Source organism: Poecilia reticulata, chromosome 20, assembly GCF_904066995.2.
Source record: "Poecilia reticulata chromosome 20, P_reticulata-male-v2, whole genome shotgun sequence".
NCBI lineage: Eukaryota > Metazoa > Chordata > Actinopteri > Cyprinodontiformes > Poeciliidae > Poecilia > Poecilia reticulata.
Window position 1 is genome coordinate 19,226,630 of NC_088849.1, and position 7,301 is coordinate 19,233,930.

General features: G+C 37.6%; 1 protein-coding gene across 3 annotated transcripts in view; it reads left to right on the forward strand.

Annotated features, from left to right (window-relative positions):
- The window catches only part of myca (MYC proto-oncogene, bHLH transcription factor a), a 33,347-nt gene extending 26,046 nt beyond the window's left edge, over positions 1–7,301 (forward strand). For all 3 annotated transcript variants that reach the window (XM_008396652.3, XM_008396653.3, XM_008396654.2), the window contains exon 3: positions 6,694–7,301. The gene's annotated coding sequence lies outside the window, so the exon portion shown is untranslated. The remainder of the gene's footprint in view (positions 1–6,693) is intronic.

Here is a 7,301-nt window from a genome sequence, read left to right on the forward strand (position 1 = left end):
GTCTGCCTAAAAAATAAATAAAGATACAGTAGATCTGGAATGCTGCTGCTGCAATCTGACTAAAACTAGGAAGATCGAGCACATCACCCCAGCTCTGAAGCCTTTATTCCGGCTCCCTGTAGCTCAGAGAATAGACTTTAAAATATTGTTATTAGTTAATAATTCACTGAACAGCTCAGCACCACAATACATTAAACATCTGCTGTTGTTGAATCAACCTTCCAGACTTCTTAGGTCTTCTGGTTCTGGTCTGCTCTGAAGAACCAGAACCAAACATGGAGAAGCAGCATTCAGCTTCTATTCATACAAATCTGAAAAATAAATCCTCTAGAAAACTGCAAAACAGCTGAAAAGCTGAATTCCTTTAAAGCCAGACTAAAAACCCACCTCTCTAGAGTTACTTTGTCGGGAAAATAGATTCATTCTTGTCTGAATTTCAGCTTTTTATTACATCTCTTTATTCTGCCACTGTGATGTATTGCTTCTTTTTTGTTTGCTCATTGTGTTTTGTGTGGTCATCATTCATGTAAAGCAGCTTAAACTGCCTCGTTGCTGAAAACTTTGACTTTTTGTTTCTTTATGAATTTTGCAGAAACGTCCAGTTTATATAACTTCATTGTTTTCCCATATTTTCTCCAGTTAATGCTGGATTGACTGTCTTCACTGCAAGATGGTTTAATCCGACACAGTAAGCCTGAAGTGAAATTGTGATATTAATGTTGAATATTGCAACATTAAGCCACATTTACCTTGCTGTTTTCTACCATCATGATGACTACCACTTGGCTAGATGGTAGTCATCTAGCCAAGATATACTTCAAATATTTGAAGTGGTAGATATTTGAAGTATCTTAGTCTACCAAAACATTACATTATTATTTTATATACTGAAATTATTTCAATTTGACATAAAATAAAGACTTGTTTTTTCTACCTTTCTTCTGACTGATAACTTAATATCTCTTGCCAAACTCTAGCTGAAAGGTGCAAATATCTAGAGCCTGGTTTGGTTTATTTTCTGTTTTGATCCACAAAAAAAATTCACAAATGCAATAAAACTGTTAAAAAATTACTTAAATATAAATATTTTTGTATGTATGTAAGTGTGTTCTTCCAGATTTGATCTTTGGTGGAGTCTGCACCAACCTGCAAACACATAAAATGTGTTCAAGCAGCTGAGGTTTAAACACAGAGCAATATGCTGGCAAATTATGCAGAAAGTGACGGGAAGGTATTGAACGTGTTTAGCCAGAATTTGGATGTTGCGATTAATTTGAGAGTAGTTAATGTGTCATTTTTACTTGTGTAATTCTGATTGTAGTTTAGATTTTATTTTTTCATTTTTGTAGACTTGATTCCAGAACATGTTTGTGGGAGATTAATTAGTAAATATCTTAAATAATAGTCGTGATTTTCAGACTGACCAACATACAAATATCAGGAAGATTCTTCTTGGACAACTTAACTTTACTGTGATTTTCCACAGTCTCCTTTTGCATTTAAATCTCAGACATCTTTTTAACTAAATTATTTCAATATCTGCTGTATATTTCTTGACTTTAAGCATCCACTTAATGGTTAAACAGGCTGTTTTTCTGTGTGTGAGAACAGTGAGAGTATAGTAGGTGTAGTTCCTATTACTGCACTGTATTTCCTGTTGTACCTTTTTGATATTTTTCCCCACTATTTGCTCGTTTTACCAAATGAACATCCATATTTCTTCCTGCTAATTTCAGGCTGTGGCATTGCAGTTTTCAGTGGACGGCAGCCAGCCAGTACCCTGCATGACCCGCTGCAGATGAGACAATGCCTCCCAGCAATATCAAGCGATCAAGTGGCTGACCTGGTTTATTCAGCAGCGGATGAAAATGGGATTTCCCACAGAGCTCTAGAGTCACAGTGAGAAATGCCATCCAAGCGCTCCTGCATGGCTTAGTGTGTTAGCAGCAGCTAGTTTGGTTTCCACTTATAAATAGCAGGGGCACGCTAGTGAAAGTGCCGGTTCAGATATGAGCGTGCAGCAGAGCCGGCCGGGCCCCGGTCCAGCCGGGCCGCTGTGTGGAGGTTCATGTGATTCACAGCTGACGTTTCAGCCAGGCGGCTCTCAGATACCAGACCTCTACAAATAGGGTGAGATCACTGGAAGAAGAAGAGGAGGAGGAGGAGGAGGAGGAGGAAGCGGTACCAGTTGAGCCGTGTTGGTTGCTAACCTCACCCACATTCCTTCTCGTACTCTGTCAGGCCCCTGGAAATAACACTTTCCCTGATATGACACGTGGCGTCCCGGATTCCTGCTGCCACTTTTTACAGCTGCCCGGGAAATCAACTTTTACAGCGAATGATGGGACAAGTTTGGAAACGTGACAGCAGGAGGAAGCATGTCTTCTGTTATACGACCACTTCAGATGGATATTTTTAAGTGCTGATAGAATAGAAACGGCCTTTAATGTCGGGCGAAGGGGAAATTTAAGTGTAACCGCAGCAAGATTAAGATTTTGAAGTGTAAAAAGCACATAAAAATCAAGATTACTAGAAAATCCTGTGGAGTTATCAGAAATAAAGATATCAGATTTGTAATCCAAGGGATATGCAACTGAGTTGGATCACTTTTCCAAAAATGTGCATAGTAAAGTAAAATATCATTACAGTACAGTACAGTACGCCAGAGAAGGAGAACAGATTGTTCAGTAACAGTGAAATGTTTTTTTTAATGAGTAATAACAGAGCTGGTTGTGCAAGGGTTTTGCATCTCTAATTTCTACACTATGAATAGAACCTAAAATAATTTTTCCCCAGTTATTTTTCTTCCTGGTTCCTTGTTCTGCGTGTTTCAACAACTTAACTGGATTCAGAAGCAACTTTAATAAGAAAATGAGTTTCCGACATCGACCCCACATCTTTCAGAAATACGAGTGAGGTATTTTCTTCTTTCAAGCATCTTTTAATGCATTGATGTCACTGAATCATCACCTGATGACAAAACCCCAAATCCATCAGCAGCCCTCTGTCATCACTTAGGTGAAGTCCCCAACCCACTTGAACGTGAAACGGTTCAACACCTCCTATGACGGGTTTCTGCATATATTCCTGAGTGGCTTTCTGTAGCGGGCGTGCTGCCTTGAAGTGCAGGAAGTGGAGGAGCAGCAGCCTCAGAAGCTCCAGTTTGAGACACAGCTGTCCATTACGACGTCACTGCCTCCTCTTCAGGCGGTTTCCACCCCAGCTTTACAACCGCTGAGACAAACTGACGTGGCTTTTACAACTTCCTAAAAGGAGCGAGTTCAATTAAGTACTCGTCTTCTGCTTCATGTTTGAAAACTTGATAAGTAACCTCATCCAACCATAAAGATTATTGATTTTAAAATAGAAATCCAGGATTTTTTTTTAGTCATCCTTAAGCTTTACAAAATAAATAAATATGGCAATTTAATCCAGATATACTTGTTCACTCTAGCAGCACAGCTCAATTTTTGAAAAATCCAACCTTTTATTTGAGTAAACGAAACATACAGGAGGAGGAGGGGGGGGTAAAATTAATGTAGCTTAGGTGTGAAAGCAACTGAGTTGCATTCCAAAAAAAACACCAATTTAGGTTGGACGTCTTCTTTAAGACATCAGCTCAGTGAAATGGTTTGTAAGTCTTATCTAAGGTCTTTATTTAAAACCTAATGGTCTTAAACAGGTCGTAAAATTTCATAAATTTGAAAAACAAAACCTGTAATTCAGGTAAATTTGCTCAATGGGGCTGGAGAGGATCCATAAGATGATTTTTATAATGCATGCTTCACTGTTTTAAGTTGATTATTTTCCAGGGACTTAAAGCTAATAAAATTCCTTTTTTTGTTTTAAGTACGGTAGAGGATCAAGGATGCTGCGGGCTTGTCTTCTGTTTGAGATGATTTCAAGCAAAAATCTGATGCATGCTAAGCCATGTGACAGCAGGAACAGAATTAACTGTACAACTAGTAATTCTGCAAAATACAGGGGGGTTTTTTCCCCCATAAAATTTTCAGTAAGAATTTATCCAGTAAAAGAATAATAATTCATTAAATTTTTTATGCTTCGTTGATTTGGACAAACTTGCCGGCAAGTTTGTCCAAATCAATTTTTTGTGGGGCATGTCTGAAATCTCAACTAAAGGAAAAACCTATTAAAAAAAGTATTTCTTTATTATTGAAATAACTTTGTTTAGTGGAGCGTGAAATTGTAACTTCTTGTCTTCAACTACAAATAATTCCTCTTTGATATTTCAGTTTAAACATTTGAAGACATATTTTCTGATCCTCAGCTCCTTGACAGAAACATTTGGCATTTTATTTGATCATTGTTTTTTATAAGTGGATGTTAATGAACTAAAATCGATTTTCTCTTCTGCAACACTCGACGTATAAGAAGCAGCTTTACTTTCAGATTAATCCATGGCCATCATCATGGTCATCACAAATCACCAAACAGTTTGTGTTTAAATAAAAATCACATCATACAGGAAACAATTGAATGAATCAGTGACACATTCACACATAAACAGCATGACCAATCAGCGAAAAAGCTGAACCGCTGGGATGAACCGCTTCAAATTTAGAGGAAATCATCTTCCATATCTAAAACGAGACAAAGTTGCACAAGAAAATGCAGACTGGTCAAAGATGCACATAGCAATCACAGGAAATATAATCAATATTATAACATTTTAAAAAATTAATAAAAAACAAAAATACAAAATAAGACACTTGGAGGAAGTCATTAATGGATTAATCATTTATGTCTGTCCTTTTAAATAAAATATGCAAATTGCCGCTCTCTTTTTGACGATTGTCACTGTTTTGCTTAAACATTTTGTTGTTTTCATATTTATAAAACCTGTAAAAACCTTTTAAGAAAAGCAAAGCAAGCTGCTGAAGACGGCAGGTTCTGTTCTGGGAACTTATCTGGCACGTCTGGAGATGATTGTGCAAAGGATGGTTCTTCACCAAATGAGACATTTATGGAAAACCCTGAGCCTCCTCTTCATCACTGTCAAACAACAGCAAACTGTCTTCAGTCAGAGGCTTCTTTAGCTCCGCTGTGTTACTGACTGTGACTGCTACCTTCTTGCATAATAGTTTAAATAAAGCTGCCGGGGCAGCTTTGTATTGCGATGATCTTCCAGTTCACATTTCAACACGTTATTGAGCAAGATGCTGAACTTTAAAATGTTCCAGAGAAATGTGCTCAGTGGTTGTGTGAGTGATTAGTTCAGCTCTAGTCATAAGCTTGGACAGACATTTAAGAGTGTCAAAGAAATATTTACTTCTGCCCTTAAGCATGAATGTTTGAGGTCATTAAATTAATTTTAAATTCAGACGAAGATGACCTACGTTACAAAATGTTCAAGTGATGAGATAAAAAAAACACTAACTCATTGTTTGACCTTTAACGATGCTTTTTACTCTACTTGGTAAAGTTGTTTTAATTCAGGCACACTGGAAGTTTTCTAAGCATGAGCATCCAGTTTAAGATCATGGTCTTAAACAAGATCTGAACTTTGACTAGGTCACTCCAAAATATTCTTTCCAGTAAATAGCAGAGTTGGACTTGCTCATGTTCTCCGATCATTATCCTTCTGCAATATTCAGGCAATGATTTAAGAAAATGATTGACAGATCCATTCATTTTTCTCTCTACCAGAAACTCTTGAAATCATCAGTTCTTGAACTTCACCTCACACACGCCTGGGTTTTGCAGCAAGACAATAATCCAAAACTCACTGTCAAGTCCAACTTTGAATGCCTCAAAAAAAACGACAACTGTGCTTCAGAGTGGCCTAGTCGAAGTCCAGACCTATAGGAGATGCTTTGGCATGAAGTAAAACCGATCTAGAAAGAAGAGCTGCTCAAAATTCCTCCACATTGATGTAAAAAACTAATTCAGTTATAATAAAAGCTTGACATCAGCAGACACAATTAGCTGTTACACTTGGGGGGACAATATTGTTTGGCTTGGATGGATTTTTTTCTATAATTAATTAAATTCCCATCTGAAAAGTGCTTTTTACATTTACTTGGTTTATTCATGTAAGCAAGTACTTTTTCAAAGCACTGTAAATAAATAAATAATGGAATCACCAAAGTACTGAATGTAAGTTGATGTACTTTTCAAAACTATATTTATGAAATTGTAAAAGTACAAATATAAATCACTCGGTCTCAACCAATAGAGTTCTTTTCAGCTGCCTCCTCTGATTTGTAGGCTGATGGTTTGATCCTGACGTGTTTTATTGCGGTTTGGAGCTTTTGCTAACTGGCTAGCATTCTATTGGGACACATGCACCAAAGATGAAACGACTAAAATGGCTGCAGTAGGTGCAAAGGATTGGTTAGCAACCAATACATTACTAGAGTGCTAATATTAATCTGTATAAACCTGCAGTTCTCTGCTGTGGTGGTTTTAGTGGTCAAAATGCAACAAGTGAAGATATAACAATGGCGTGCTTGTATACTGTTGTAGATTTCTTTAGCTACATGTCCTGTATCGTTCCCCCGCTGTTTACTGAAAGCCAAATGCATTTCTAACGACGATCAACTCATTGTGAAAGAGACATTGTGTTTGCATTAAGTGTTTCTCAGTGACCTGTTATGTGAGATGAAAGTTTTTTTTTTTTTTTTTGCAGACAGTCATTTCAGGACATGTTGTCTCCTTTTCTGTGTCTTGCAGGCGGCGGCTGCTGCTGCTGCTGCTGGGGCCACAGAAGCTCCCCGCTGAGGATTCAATTAACGCACAATTGAGGATTTTGGACTAACTAGGATGCAAAGATGGAAGCAGACAGTGTTGCATTCAGTTTCACAGCATCTTTTAGAAGCATACACGTACACAGATGAGTTTTAATAGTATCTACTTCCCCTTTCTCTGACAGGACACAGATACACCCTGACTGGGCCCCCCTGTGGTTCATTGAGTTTGGGAAGTACCTAGTAGTACAACTGCCACGATTGCTCTTAAAGGGCCAGCAGGGTGTTTTATTTACATGAAACCAAAGGTCATATTACTGAACGTTTTGAACTTTTTTAACTTACATTTAGGTTTGTTGTGTATAATTGATGTGGTGATGAGGACTTTGATATTTGAGACCTGGAAATCAAGACACGACTCTATATGGACACAAGTGAAAAAGGGGAGGGATTTGCTTTGCAGCCAATCCTAAACCTATGTAATTTTTTTTTTATTGCCTATTTTCAGCAATTTTGTAGCTCATTTTAGGCACTTGTTATTGTTAAATGTTGGAAAAAGGTGCACACTTTATGAATAAAATCCTCATTGCTTTT